This window comes from Sinocyclocheilus rhinocerous, unplaced genomic scaffold (genome assembly GCF_001515625.1).
Source record: "Sinocyclocheilus rhinocerous isolate Xijiao unplaced genomic scaffold, SAMN03320098_v1.1 scaffold1326, whole genome shotgun sequence".
Lineage (NCBI taxonomy): Eukaryota > Metazoa > Chordata > Actinopteri > Cypriniformes > Cyprinidae > Sinocyclocheilus > Sinocyclocheilus rhinocerous.
In genome coordinates this window covers 176,258-191,600 of record NW_015659713.1, presented here as the reverse complement: position 1 = coordinate 191,600, position 15,343 = coordinate 176,258, and the positions used below count along the sequence as shown (strand labels likewise).

Sequence of the window (15,343 nt, the reverse complement as noted above, 5' to 3'; positions counted from 1 at the left end):
GGCTATTTTACATCCGTAGTCCCTGGACAAGATGTTATAAGTCACCCTAAAATAAAATGTAATTAAAAATACATACTAAAAATGTGTATAATTACATAGTTCAAATCATACAGTATTCTATTAAAAAACAATGGGATCAAATAAAGACAATGCAAACAAGATACAATCAATAATAGGATAGCTAGCAAATATAAAATTCTAGTGTTGACAAATCTGAGTATGAATTAACCAATTCTTCAACTGAACCCTAAATAAAGCATATGTGTCTAGATCTCGTATAGTTGTCGGAATAGTATTCCATTCTCGTGCAGCAATCACAACAATTGATTTTAGTTTTTAGTGTTTTATTTTTTTATTTATTTAAACAAAATAGAATAGAATTTTAATAATGTGCTGTTTATCAGTTATCGGACATGACGTGAAAATAATTATGGTAACACTCTACAGTAAGGTTTCATAACATTAGAACTAACAATGAACAGTACTTCTACAGTATTTATTAATCTTAGTTAATATATTTTTAAAATCAAAAGTTGTATCTGTTCAATCATCATTTGTTAATACACTTTGAACAAACGGGCAAAATACGCTGTTTCCGGCTAGATTTGTCTGACTCTGTAGGCCATCCAGCGAGTCAGAAAGACTGAGAAATGCAGCAAAGACAAAGACTGTGGCTTATAGGAACTGATGGGGCATAAAGAACCCGTTTAGTTTGGCCGTAGTATTGCCCAGTTGCCCTTTACGTCACACATATCCACACCTCCCATGTGTAATGCCCCTCTCCCTGCTGCCCTATATCCTTCACGGCTTTTAATCAGCGTCTCAGCCTGTAGAAAGACACATACAGTTAGAGACGTTCTCCAGCATGCATGTGTCTGCATGCAAACAAGCTGCTTAAAATGGTTGTGCCATATTCCAGGGATTAGCATCTGATTTTGTGGATCACAGACAATAGGGGGAGAAGATAAACCATAAATAATTTTATACATCAAGCATACATTTGCATACTTAATCATATTTTCCCAACTTAAATTATATTTTTTCAGTATTAGACAATGATGATAATGCACCGATTTCTTATCAAAGACTTTAAGTGTACGTTTGTATAAGGACTCTAATGGTTTTAGAGTCACTGAACTCGCCTGAGACCAGGTGGTTAAACAGTAAGTCATGTGAGAAATAACCATAGAATACATATACATCTTAGCTGCCTCTAATGACATATAATCTCTAATAAATTTAAAATTATAGAGATTAAACTTAACCTGCTTACAAACCTTTTTAACTTGAGCTTTAAAAGAATCAATCGAATCAATCAGGATTCCCAGATATTTATATTGAGGCACTACCTGCAGCCTCACCCCTGACTCTGGCTCTTCTGGCTCTTTAATAATACTGTTAGACTTAGAGAAAAACATACATACTGTCTTGGACACATTTAGTTGTAAGCAATTCTCTTTTAGCCATGCTGACACATTAACCATAGAATTCGTGAGTTCATTTGCAACTTGTGCTAGACTATTACCATGTATATAAATTACTGTATCGTCCGCATACATTTGTATATTAATGCCAGGACATGCAAGATGAAAATCATGCATTTGAGACATGCAAGACATGCAAGATGAAAATCATTTATATATATAGCAAAAAGCAATGGACCCAAAATAGATCCACCAGTTGATCCAGTTGATGTACCTAAATCATTGGATTGGTGATTTTGTACTCTAACACACTGAAATCTATCTGATAGATATGACTCTATCCAGTTAAGTGTATGTAATGAGAAATTAAAACAAGATAGCTTAGACATAAGGATTCTATGATTAACGGTGTCAAAGGCTTTCTTTAAATCAAGGAACACTGCTCCAACTACACCACCTTTATCTAAGAAAGTTTTAATATTTTCTATAAAAAAACAATTTGCGGTTTCCGTTGAGTATTTTGCTCTAAAACCAAACTGCATTGGATGCAATGAAAATGAACCACTACTCAAGTAACTGCTTATCTGTTTTGCAACTAATTTCTCCATAACCTTAGAAACAGTGGGTAAAATACTAATTGGCCTATAATTATCAATAGAAAGGGGACCTCCCCTTTTGAATATTGGAACAAAAATCGCCGACTTCCAAACACTTGGGAATTTTCAGTGAGAAATTGAAAGTTTCATAATTTTAGTAATAGGTTTAATTAGAGTCGAACTAGACTCTTTGAGCATAACAACATCCATACCATATTTATCTTTTGCTCTAGATGATTTAAGAGATCTAATTGTTCTCATAACAGCAGAATCACTAACAGGCCTTATTCTAAAAACTGGCTCCACTGTTGTAACTGGACAGACATTAGTATACGCAGGCGGAAAACAACGAGTAATGGTTTCTACAGAATCAACAAAATGATGATTAAAAATCTCTACCACCTCAGCTGGATTGTTACGATAATTTTCAAAAATTGTAATTCTGTCATCATTTACTCACCCTCATGCCATCCCAGATTTATATGAACATGACGGAAATCCATATGACCCCAATTGATCAATCACTGCCTTTTGAAATTAAATGATTCGTGTGTATAGGAAAAATACAAATATTCAGATCGTATAGATTACTATTTTTTTTTACATTTGTGTGGTTTTTGATGTGTCGACTTTGGGGGTCCTGTATACTTGCATTGTACAAACCACACCCCCCACCCCCGACCCGTCCCGTCCTGTCCTGTATTGAACCTGGTCTCTGAATCTGGTCACCCTGGGTTTAGAACAACAGGAGGATGAGAAAATTATTTTTCATATTTGGGTAAACTACTCCCTTAATAGAGGCAGACTGTGACCTGTGGACATAGTATCTAATGTAATATATTCCAGCAAACGCAGGGACAGCAGCAAACACATCTGAGCATGTGCCCATTTCTCCCACTGCTTTACTTGAAAGCAAACACAGCTCATGTTTATTTATTAGACGCCAATGCAAGGCACTTCAAAGGACTGTCCAGTCAGAAGCTCCCTGAGACTACGCTCACAGAACCTGCAAATTACTCCTGCCCCTGCCAGGCCCGAAACCACCTGCTAAGACAGTTACATTAGCTTTTCATTGTTTACCGTAGAGCTTTAAAACAAGTGCAAGATGAAAACTGTCACATATACAGGCCATATCAAGATTAGATACAACTGAAATGGATGGTTAAATTAATACACCCCAAATTGTGAATGTGCCCAATTTCCAGTGAGAAAAAGTACAGTGAAGGTTGTGCTGGAATGTTGAGTTTGTTCCATCTGTGAGGTCTCAGGCTTTTCTCTTGATGGTTAATCAATGAGACATATTGCTTTGGGTCAAAAATGGGAGCTAGGTGAACAACCACTGGACACTCTGTCCAACTAAGAAAGTCAGCTTGTGTAATTTAGCTATTATATTCCACTATTGAACTGGTGGGTTTTCTCACTGCCTACATAGGCAGCTCCCTCCTATGGCAGCATCTTAACTCAAATGCGATTGCCTTCTCCACAAAGGACACATGCAATGCCGACTTAAAATATATAGGGTCTCCACAACAAAGAAAAGCACAAAAAAACCTTTTAAAAATCTAGTTTAAAACACATATGCCAAGTTCATAGATATGAGCTCTTTCTATATTTATTTTGGTTTCAAAGTTGAAATTTTATGACTCTAAAAATGTGATGTAATCAAGTAAAAAATAGCATTAACCTTACATGTGAGTGTACATGTGTTAATCATTTATATATATATATATGTATATAATTCAAATCTATTTTTACAGTTTTAAAAGTATTTACTACAATTATCACAAATTATTAATTCATAAATGTCATTGTGTTTTTTGGGAGTCACACCACATGACATTTTACAACCTGAACTAACCTTGCCTTGTAATTAAAAGGGTCAAATTATCAGATATATTGACCTTGTCTTATTTATCTTAATAAGTTGTGTTAAAATATTTTTTACCTATAAAAAAATAATAAAAGTATGCCAAACTACTTAATGTGGTTTTCTTTTCAAGAATTTAATTCTTCTGATGAGCCTTTTTAATTATAATTTCATGCCAATTTCCCCAAATATTCCCCACAAAAATATATATATAAAATTCATTTTAATTCAGAAAGTCAAAATATGCTTATCATCGGAGAGGTATTATCAAATAAACTGCATGCTTAATGTATTTTTGAATAAAATAACAGATCCGCACAACAAAATTAGTGTAATTTCATTGACTATTTGACCAGGAAAAAAAAGGTATCTTACAATGCAGCATAATTAAATGCTTTGTAATAGCCTTTGCATAAGAAGAGCATCTAAAGAGAGCTTCAGTTTTTCTAAATCCTAGAAGCTTCACTGTATGATCCACTACCCCACATTTCATTTGCTTTTCAAGCCATTTCCTGCACCTTCTACAGCCTTCCTCTGAGTGGCTTGTCTTTTGTAGGGTGAGATGGTTGAGGCCTAACTGCGGAGATGTAAGAACCCGAGTTTACCCGCACTCTGTGCGCTTATGAAAGAGGGCTGCCATTGATTTTGCAGTGTGAAGGACTAATAAAGATGGATCCTTTTCAGAGCAGGGCTGAAATGAGGGCCTACAGGTGAGAGCCGCAGACAAGCACAGCCACTTGTCCTTAATGGAAGATTGATTTTAATTGTGACACCACCTAATTGGCCCAGTTCTAAACGAATGAAAACAGGGAAAAAAGAAATGGAAATGAAAAGCAGAGGGTGACCAATGTATTTTCTCTAAAGCAACAGCACTTCAAAAGTATTACCATGACTCAGAATGTTTTTTTTTTCTCTTCAACATTACGTCTTTCTTGAGAGGGTAAAAGGGATGCACAGGGATGATCATTACTGTCATGAAGAAAGCTTCAAAAAGGTCTGAAACAACATCTGCAGTCATTTTCTTTTTCCTTTCCAAAAGTTTATACCAGAAAAGGTTGCAATCCAATTTTTGCTCTCATCTTTATTTAAAAATTTTTTATCTCCAATGGTAGTAGTACATAGAACCAAGCACGTTTCTTTTTTTTAATTTATTCATTTTTATTTAAAGTGCACCCTTGACTTCTGACTGTGACACACTCAGACTTAAATATTAGAAGCTAAATGGCTAAATGATCCCGAGTGTTGGAGGAAATGGGTTGTAATGAAATCTTTCATGCAAATGGCTCAGCAGAGCTTGAGGTTTTATTGCGCTTTCTGAATCAGATCAAACCACTCTCAGAAACTGATCACTTGTTGGGACTCAATAAATAAGTCTAGCAATGCTTGAACAAATCAAGACTGTGAAAAATACAGTGAGTACTGGTAGCTATACACATGAACACACACATAGAGATTCTTGGACATTTTACTTATGAATCAGAGACCTACAATTTCCAGAGACAATCGAAAATGTAATTGAAACTGTTTTACTGACATACTGGAATATAATACAAACATTGTTTTTGATTTTGAGTCTACTGTTGGTTTGAAACCATGTAATTTAGACACTTTTTATTTTGTGCATCATCCATCAGCATTTTTCCTTTTATATATTTCAAGTGTTATTCTTGGTATTCTCATCAATCAAACCAAGTATTTGTTTTATGCTTTACTCAGCACAGTGTGGCTCGGTACAGCACAACAATGCACTAGAAACTAGTAAATATGCCATTTGCAAGCCACACCATTCATCACATTTTGCATACTCACGTGCAGCACAGCAGATTATCAACTCAGGAACACAGTGGGCTATAAGAAGGACATTAAAATGCATTCCCCAGTGTCCTTAAAAATCACTGAGCCAGGAGTTTTTTAAAAATCTCTTTCACACATGGATCCAAATGCTTACGCACAAATACACCTGACAAGCTCTTATTTCAGATCAATACAATCGATCCTGCTTCCAGTGGACCAATGAACTAGAACTGATGTCATATTTGTGATGTCGACTTTTCGGTGAGGTCATTTCATTCTTGCCATTCGCTGCACAACACTGCACTCAGCAACTGTCAATCTGGGGGGCTCGTGAACTGTGCGCATTTCCGAACAATACATAACTCGAATGAATCTAACAAGGGCTTGAAGAACAAACCACACTAAGCTCCATTCAGTAAAGAGATCTAGTGATTCTCTCTTCACTGCTGCCAGAAACAGCTCTGCTAGAGATCTCTCTGACATTACAATAAAGCTGCTTTTTCATCCCCGCTGTTGAACCCTTCTCATGTCCTCCTGTGCAACAATCACAGTTTTATTTCCTCGCTTGGCCTTTCCAATTTCAGCGAATATTACCTTGCAGGAGGTTCTCCAAACAGGTAGAAATAAATCTGGTTTATATTGAGGGATATTCTCACAGAATCTTTTTTGGCACAATTACATAGACCTGTATCAGTCCAGGCAGGGTCTCATATTTGAGACACTGTGAGATCCTACTAGCTTTGTTGTTTATTCCAAGTAGGCTACATTCATCTTTTCTATCTGCACAGAAGCTGTTAAGACCAGCATGATCTTCCCGTAGTAATGGTGTGAACGTGTGAAGTAATGTGACTTAACTAATAACAACTGGCAGGTTATTACAGGATATGAATGAGGATATTAAGGAGCTGCTGCCTACTGTTAACAAATCTGCAGAGGTTTATTGCTGAACGTTTTATTTTAGTGCAGTGTAAACTCTCCTAATGCTTTTGGACACCAGTGCCTCTCCCAATATTTGTAGCCCAGACAGAAGTAACAATAGTCCACTGCCATGGCAACAGAGCAGGCTGATGTCAAAGCAGCTGCTGCCGTGTGCATTCAGACTCTGGATAGGTGACCGTTATGTCAATTAAGTATCAAAAACTCCAAAGGCCAGAAAACATGCACATATGTGTACCAGCAACCAAAGGTGGACATCAACCTTGTAAAGTTGGATAGAGCTTGGCCAAAAGCTGTCGTTGTTCACAGAGACACATCCATTATGTCAAAAAGGATTTGCTAAACCTGTGGAGAGCGGTCACGCACTGAGGAGATTACATAACGCCTCTAGTTTTCATTTAAAAATATGATGTTAAAAGGATTGTTCACCCAAAAATTTATGTTCTGTCATTATTTACTCACCCACCATGTGATTCCAAACCTCTATGGTATTATGAAGAACAAAATATATTCTGAAGAAAAGAATATTCTGATCACATAGACATTTTTGTTGTTGTTGTTGTTTTTAAGCTTTCAAGGAATCAAAAATAAAGCATAAGCACCATAAAAGCATCATAAAATTGATCTGAGCCATAGACTGCAGTGTTCCACCAAATTGCGCAGTACAGCTTCAGACAAGTTCTGCCTCAAGGTCCTTCCTCACTTCCGTTTGCCTCTTTCCTTTCACTTCCTGTCTCTAGTCAGTTGTCCACTCCAACAATAGCAAAAAATGTGTCAAAAAACACTACCTTTCAAAAGCCTTTTTAAGAAATTAATACTTTTCTTTAGCAAGAACACATAATATTGATTAAAGGCGACAGTAAAGACGTGCATTGTTACAACAAAACCTATTTCAAATAAATGCTATTCTTTTGAACTTTCTATTCATAAAATTAATTAATTAATTAATAACATAAATCCTGAAAAAAATGTATCACAGATTCCCCAAAAAATATTAAGTAATTAACAACTGTTTTCAACACTGATAATAAGAAGAAATATTTCTCGAGCACGAAATCCATATATTAGAATGATTTCTGAAGGGTCACGTGACACTGAAGACTGGAGTAATGATTGCTGAAAATTCAGCTTTGCCATCACAAGAATAAATTACAATTTAATATATATTAAAATAGAAAACCATTTTAAATTGTAATAATATTTCACAATATTTTTGATCAAATAAATGCAGCCTTGGTGAGCATAAGGGACTGACCTCAAATTTTTGAACAGTAGTGTATATCTCAAATCTCATACATATTCTGTGCACTGCATTCAGTGACGACACATCTAACATCAAACTTAAAGTTAGCAAAAAACACTTCTTTTTGGTTGATCTATTAGCAACAATGGAGTTTGGAAAAGCATGAGGGTGAGAAAATGACAGACTGTTTATTTTTGGTGTGAACTCTTCTAGTAATTCACATTCTGCTACACTTTTCTCACATTCCAATCTGGATCCCAAATGCGAACAAGAAGCTCAAATAGGTCTATTACATGCCTGCCTACAAAAACCCATAAATGCACTCCATTTACTCAGAAGAGGATATTCAGGCCCGCAGAGGACCGTGGGAAGTGTGTACGGTGGGAGTGTGCGCTGATGTTATTCATAGTTCACTGGGCTGTTTAAGGGCACATCCCTATTCGCTTTCAGGTGATGGAGGGAGTCGGATCGTCCCAGTCCTCACACTATGAAGGTTACACAAGAGAAAACAAAACAAACGAGTAGAACTTCATCTAATGGGCAGTGACAGAGTAAGGTGGGCGTAACAGCGATAAAAAGCTCATATTGTCTGCAAAGCAAAATCACATGTACGATCACTTCAAGCGTATCAGGTTACATGACCGGCAAACAAACAACAAGCTTAAAGCCTTTTAAGCCTAAACAACTGTTACAGATTCATTCCAAATGCTCACTCATGCACACACACACTCACACAGGAATAAAAATACTCACAGAATGAAGCGGACCTTGTCAGGAACAGGATGCCATGGATTGCTGTGGTAACAAGTGAATGCAGTCCTCCGGGGAATCGCAACACGTCTTCTAGGATGACAGGTTGAAAGTCACAGAAATGGAGTGGTGTGGAGAGTCTCAAAGGAGAAGGTATTCCAGCTAGAAATGATCCATCTGAGAGCCCTTCACAAGCTGTGATTCTTATAATAATCCATTTGATGGGACAAAAGTAGTTTTTTTTTTTACAAAGCTCAAGCACTCAGAGGAAAAAGAACCCCACCAATGGGCACCAAAAATATGGTGACAGAAAACTGAAGTGTCACTGTTATTTATTTATTTATTTTTTGCTGTATCCGTCCCTCTCTCTCTCTCTCTCTCGCTGTTAATGTTGACCCTCCCGGCTCCAGCTCAAAAATAGGAGGGAGCGGCGATAATGGCCAATTCTCAGAATTCTGCACTCCAAGAGACAATCACATGCTCCTGCATGCACATTCGCACACAAACGTACTCTCCTGTGCACACTTAGAGGCTTCGATTATGCATTGCCGTCTAGCTGCCTCTTCCTGTCAGCCCTCGGCACAAACTCTCATCCATTGCTACACAGGCCTTCTAAGTCTTGCATATACGCACTCCAACTCAAAACGTTCCAAGACCAGTCAGCGCTTTTACCCTGCTTTCCTCTGCCACCTCACTCTATCTTACACGTTGTTGCTTTTAGTTTCACAGAGAATCGTTCCTCAGGCCCACCTGCCACATTTGATGAAGGGGAGCATCGACTTGAGCAAAGAAACTAGAATATATTTAAAACATATAGTGAAAGATATGAAATCTCAGAGCAAAAATCCTCCAGAATAAGTTGAGCTCAAGTGTCTGGGAGGATGAACTGATTATGGAGCCCAGCACTCGGGTGGAGACGTGGAGAGCGGCTCACACTCTGTTCTCCAGCACCCTCATCAATCCAGCTATCCCTCCAATTCCCACGGCTCCTCCCTTCAGGAGTTCAGGAATGAGCTTTGGCACGCCAGACACTCCCTCTCTCATAGGAATAGCACCTCTAGGATGGAGGCAGGTCGAGTTATGGCTGCTCCGACGTCCGTGGAAGCAAACAGAGAGGAGGGGCGTCACATCTGTCGCCGCTCTGAGAATTTCCTCATCAGAGTCTCGTGGCCTTGCGTTGCTTAAGACCTGAGGAAAAACAGTGAGAAATATTCATGATCAATTATTCATAATGCTGTAGTACAGACGACAACCTTCAATACTGTTATGACTGCTCTAGTACGAGGGAGTTTTGAAATACCATACCGATTTTTTTGAACTAAAACCACAATCTCATTATAGTACTTCCCGGCTCACATTATATTTTCACAATAGTAATTCAGTCACACCATGCATTTATATTACAGTCTGTAACAGCGAGTGTACTGTGTCAATGTAATTAATGTAATGTTATTGAATGGATGTGCTCAAACGTGACAAGTCCATTACATTGCAATCAATATCCAATCAAAACACAGCCTCATTATCATTCAATAAGACCAGTGAAGTACTGTATCATGACTGAACTGACATTAGCTACTACTAATGATGTCTAACTAGGAATGTCAGGGACAAATAGTCATGTGTAACACTATTTACTTCCTTAATGAATGTTCCTGCTCTTATTGTGAATGATTCATTGTAGCACATTATTCCACAAAAAAAAAAAAAGGTATTTTAACCAAAAAGAAATGTCTTTCTTTTGCTGTTGATGTGACTATCGGATATATTAATCAATATTAGGCATTGTTTTAGCAAACTAGCATTCAAATTTGGCTTCATTCTAACATCTAACGTACGTTTCATGATCCAATCATTTGCTGCTGGATGAAATGAATTCTCGCCCTATACTTTCGCACATTGAATATCATGTTTCACTCAAAAAATATGTCATATTAAAAATGAAAAATCGGTTGTGAATGGCCTTTCACTTAGATTAATAGTTAAATTTGTTATACATGCTGGAAAGTACTGGCATATTCAAATTAAACTGAATATTTACCAAGGCTGCAAACAAACACACAATAGACAAGGGATTTATAGCAGATTCATCTGGACCTGGCCATGGGTTCCCAGAATGACTAATTGTAGATGGTCGTGTCAAATAACAGCTTCATCAGAGCGTAAAACTCTCTGGTGAGACGGACTGTTCTATAAATATGAAAGGAGAAGGTAATTAAAGGTGGATCCCAGGCGTGGAGCTGTTCTATCCAGATTCTTATTTCCATACAATTCTCCATGTCATGCTTTGATTATGAGGGTGCCTCTCTCATCAGCAGGACTGATATAAAGGGGAGGAGGAGGAGAGGAGAGGGGTGAAGGGAGACAAAAAGAGTGATGAGAGACAGGAGAGGAAGTGACATGGATGGTGGCAGAGTGAGAATGAGATGTTAAAAAAGGACTGCATTAAAGAGATATGCTCTGTTAGAGAAAAAAAGAGGACAGGAGAGGTCGCAGAGAGGTGTAGAGACAAAAAGGGAGAGACAAAGAGAGACAGTGGGACAGTGAGAGACGGGTAGAAACAGAATAAAAGAATAACTACTGGGGAGCTCAGTTATGCAGCTCTTGCAGCAAAATTCATATTTGAGCAGCACACCCTCAGAAACCAATTACAGATTTAACCCTTAAAGTGTAGGAACATAAAAAATTCTATTTATAACTAAAACGTAGGATAAAAATAATGTAATCAAAATACTTTTTTTTCAGAATATAGATTTATTTATTTTATATAACAGTATGTATCTCCCATGAAAATACCATAAAGCATATTAACATTTACCTCAAAGTCAGTGCTATTCTCAAAGCATGCTGCCTTGTTACTTTTAGATAAAGATGATATGTTATACCAAGTAACTTTACCTGAGTATTTGCAAGGACTCATTTTCAATGGTTTTAAAATAATAATAAAAGTGAACCCACTCCTCATTCCACATAATTGGATGATACCTTTTAGCACATTTCAAGGGTAAAAGGGTCCATTGTCTGTTGCCAATAGTGTATTGATGTACAGAGCACATCTCACACAGAAGTCACTTTCAAACCAAGCAGCTTTCTGTTGGTCAATGTGTCAAATCCATGAATTTTGTGTGGATTCCTACTAATATGACTGGATTTCACCTGCGAAAATTCACTGAACAACTGTAAATGGGTGGGTTACATTGACTTGGCCAGGAAGAAACCACCCAGAACACACTAGCAACCACGCAACAAACACCTATTAAAAAGATCTCAGAAACCAAAACGCAACAGTCTGGCATCCAGGTTGCGGCGGTGAGTTTGGCATGGGAAATTAAAAGAATTTTTAATTGATGTTTCAGCAAAATAATCATGCAAATACAGCATTTTTAAATTGACAACTGAAACTGAAAAATTCACAAAAGAATGATAGAAGAAGTGAAGAGACAGACAGAGTGAAGGGAAATGAGAGGGGATCACTATACAGTCCTGACATTGGTGTCAATCTTGCTTATCACACATGTCGCTCTCAGGAGCGTCTTACTGAAGTCTGCCTCTTTTCTTCTCTATTTCCATCCCTTCCTTCTATTCTTTGAACCAGCCATCCTGTTAGCCCTCCTGCTCTCTCACTCCTTCTACCAACACAGACGAGTCATTCTTCATGCTCACACAGCTATATACACAGGGCTGAAGGCCTGCTGACTCACAAACCCTGTAAAATGGTTAATAAGGCAAGAAGATGCAGGGGAAGACGGACACAAAAATATGACCAGACTTGTATCGTGACCTTTTAAAGCTTTCTAAAACACTACTGATCAATACACAGCCATCTACACACAAATACTCCCATGGGAGCATTTAGCATGTTAGCACACTGTCACTAGTGTGAAAGTGAGCAGGTGAGATCTGGTGGGGTGTCTGTGTGTGTGTATCAGGTGGGAAGACACAGAGACAAAAGGGTAGATATCTGGATTGATGTAATGTGAGAAATCCACATCTGAGGCACCAGACAAGAGCTGCCATGTTCTCTTCACGCGCGCACACACACACAAGTGCAGAAAAAAGAAAAAAGACTGAAGTTACATGTGAGTGAGTCAGCTGGATCTGTTAACAGTGAGCAACAGTGTCCACCACACACATATAACAGACACACACACAAACAGCAGCAGTGCCAATGTGTGCTACAGGAAAGATTTCTGCCTTCACCCTGAATATAAACGGACTATGGAAAATCACTGCACAACTCATTTTCTTCTTAACCAGTATTTTTGTCTTGTTTTAAGGATCTAAACAGCCTTAAAAGAAGATAAATTTACTTGAGAAACAAATTTTTGAATCACATTTATTTTTCATACCCCATGGACCCAGTGTTTTATGCTTAAATCTCATTAAATTGTGATGGATTTACATAATATATATAATATATATATATTCTTGGTAAATATTGGGAGGGGGACAAATATAAGAATTTAATGAGGTTTATGCTTAAAGCAAGAAAAAAAGTCTATTATCTTACAGAAAAAAAAACCTTTTACATTTTTCAAATAAAATTAAACTTGTTTTTAAAATGTTTAGATATTTACTTAAATAAAAAACAAGAATACAAATTAAGAACATATTACACTTATGATTTATGTTTAAAATATTTTTCTTTTAGGCATTTATTTGATGTTTTTTAAGCATACATTTTTATTGTAATGTATGTTTAAAACAAGAAAAACCAAATTCCAGTGGGGTAAAGAAACTTACTTCAAAATATATTCTCTAAAAACAGATTTTGTACTATTTAACAAAACAACTAAAATATTGAAACACATCTTGGTTTGGATCTTTTTCCTAGAAACCCAGGCAAAATACTGATTATTTCCAGTGTACTAATGAAGAAAGAATCAGGATAGTAGAGAGGAGAGGGGCAGCAAATACAAATTTCTTTAAAATGTGCCAGTAGACGAAGATAGCCACCTCTCTCCGACTCAGACTAGAGGATGGAGGAAGAATAAAAAAACAGGGAGATCAGGAAACAGGGGAAGAGGGGAGAAAATCTTAACGGTGCACTGAGATTTAACGAAACAGCAAATGAGAAATTCATCAAGAGTGATGCCAGAGGACATCTATGACAGGGATGACAGAGATGAGGCAAAAAGAAAGGACTTCAGAGAGATCTAGAGAAAAACCAGAGGGCTAGAGAGGGCTTGAGAGGCTGTTGAAAACTCACCCCTGTGTGAGAGTGGTCCTCCTCAGGTTAACACAATCCCTGCTCTGTGGAGCCATTCTGAGCAGAGCCTGTTTGGAGCACTGCACACTGTCTACAGAATACCAATCACACGCCGGCAACACACACACACACACACACACACACACAGTGTCAGTCAGCAGCATGACATACTCTTTCACTCAATGTTTCAAAAGCAAGCCACCACAACACCATAGATGTGCTTTATGAGCTGTGAATGAAATGGTCATAATGTGACACAAACATACACACAGATACACACGGTGAGACGCAGTTCCAATGACGACCCCAGTGATGGGGGACAACAGGCCGATCTGCTCAGGAACTGAAGATGAGAGGATCGTGTGAAGCTCCTCTGGTGCGCCTCAGTCTTCTCACACACTCTCTTCAGCGTCGAGCATCAAGAGGCTCTGTAATGTTTCTCTTCCACCCTCTGTCCTTTTCTCCTTTGCTTTCCTTTCTTTTTCAAGTCCCTGACAATGTTCATAGCTGTAATTCCAAAGCACAGCAGTGCAAGCTGCATTCACTCTGACTCCAAACCCCCTCCCTTCCTCATATGCGCTCCCTCTCTTTCTCTCTCTCTCTCTCTCTCTCTCTCAGCTCATTGTATCCACATATCTCCTCTGCTCTCCCTCCAATCCAATCAGCTCTCGCTCACTCTTCTCTCGCTGCTCCTTCCTACACCCCTTTTCTCCTTCTCTCTCACTCCTCCTCCTTTTTCAAAGGCAAATATCAGCAAGCTTCAGTGAGATCACTAGCTTCTCAGACAAGTATTCAAATAAGTGAAGAAAACCATCACAAACGTAAAACACTTGACATGCCTTGACGCAGCAGCACACGCCAGGTAGCAGACGTCACGATGCCAACTCAAACTACACACGTACTGATAGTATTTGAATATACAGAACGAGCTGACAAACTAACACAAACCCAACAGGTTATACGTGTTCGAAAATTCATTTAAAACTAACAATTTCTCTCATAAAACTTAAGAGAATAATTATTACTTAATATAACAATTATTATAATAAATATATATATATATATAATTAAATAATTAATAATAAATAATTTATGCATTTAGCAGACGCTTTTATCCAAAGCGACTTACAGTGCATTCAGGCTATACATTTTTTACCAGTATGTGTGTTCCCTGGGAATATATATATATATAACGTTCTGTTAATAATATTAAAGGCAAATATGTATTAATTTTATTTAAATATATTATATATTTTAATTATTATTTGTATTATTTTATTTTACCTTTATTTGACACAAATGGAAAAAAAGAACAAGCTAATTCACTGACAGTCAGATTCCACAAGCGCACTGACAATACTAATCCTAACAATTAACTTCTAACTATTTGCTAAACATGCAAGTTGTGTCTCTTTAAGGGTTGTTATGTGCACCTGTTGTTAAGCAGGAGTCCCCTTCACTGCAGCCCTGTTTGTCTACACACTGGAGAATCATCCCCCCCTTTCCCCCTCTCTCTCTCTCTTT

General features: G+C 37.6%; 1 protein-coding gene across 1 annotated transcript in view; it reads right to left on the bottom strand.

The window, feature by feature from the left end:
- LOC107724152 (glutamate receptor ionotropic, kainate 5-like) overlaps positions 1–14,377 on the bottom strand; it is a 59,654-nt gene extending 45,277 nt beyond the window's left edge. Inside the window, exons 1-2 of the mRNA XM_016532956.1 lie at positions 13,820–14,377; positions 8,614–9,798 (exon numbers count right to left, since the gene is read on the bottom strand). The gene's annotated coding sequence lies outside the window, so the exon portion shown is untranslated. The remainder of the gene's footprint in view (positions 1–8,613; positions 9,799–13,819) is intronic.
- Positions 14,378–15,343: the final 966 nt, after the last annotated feature.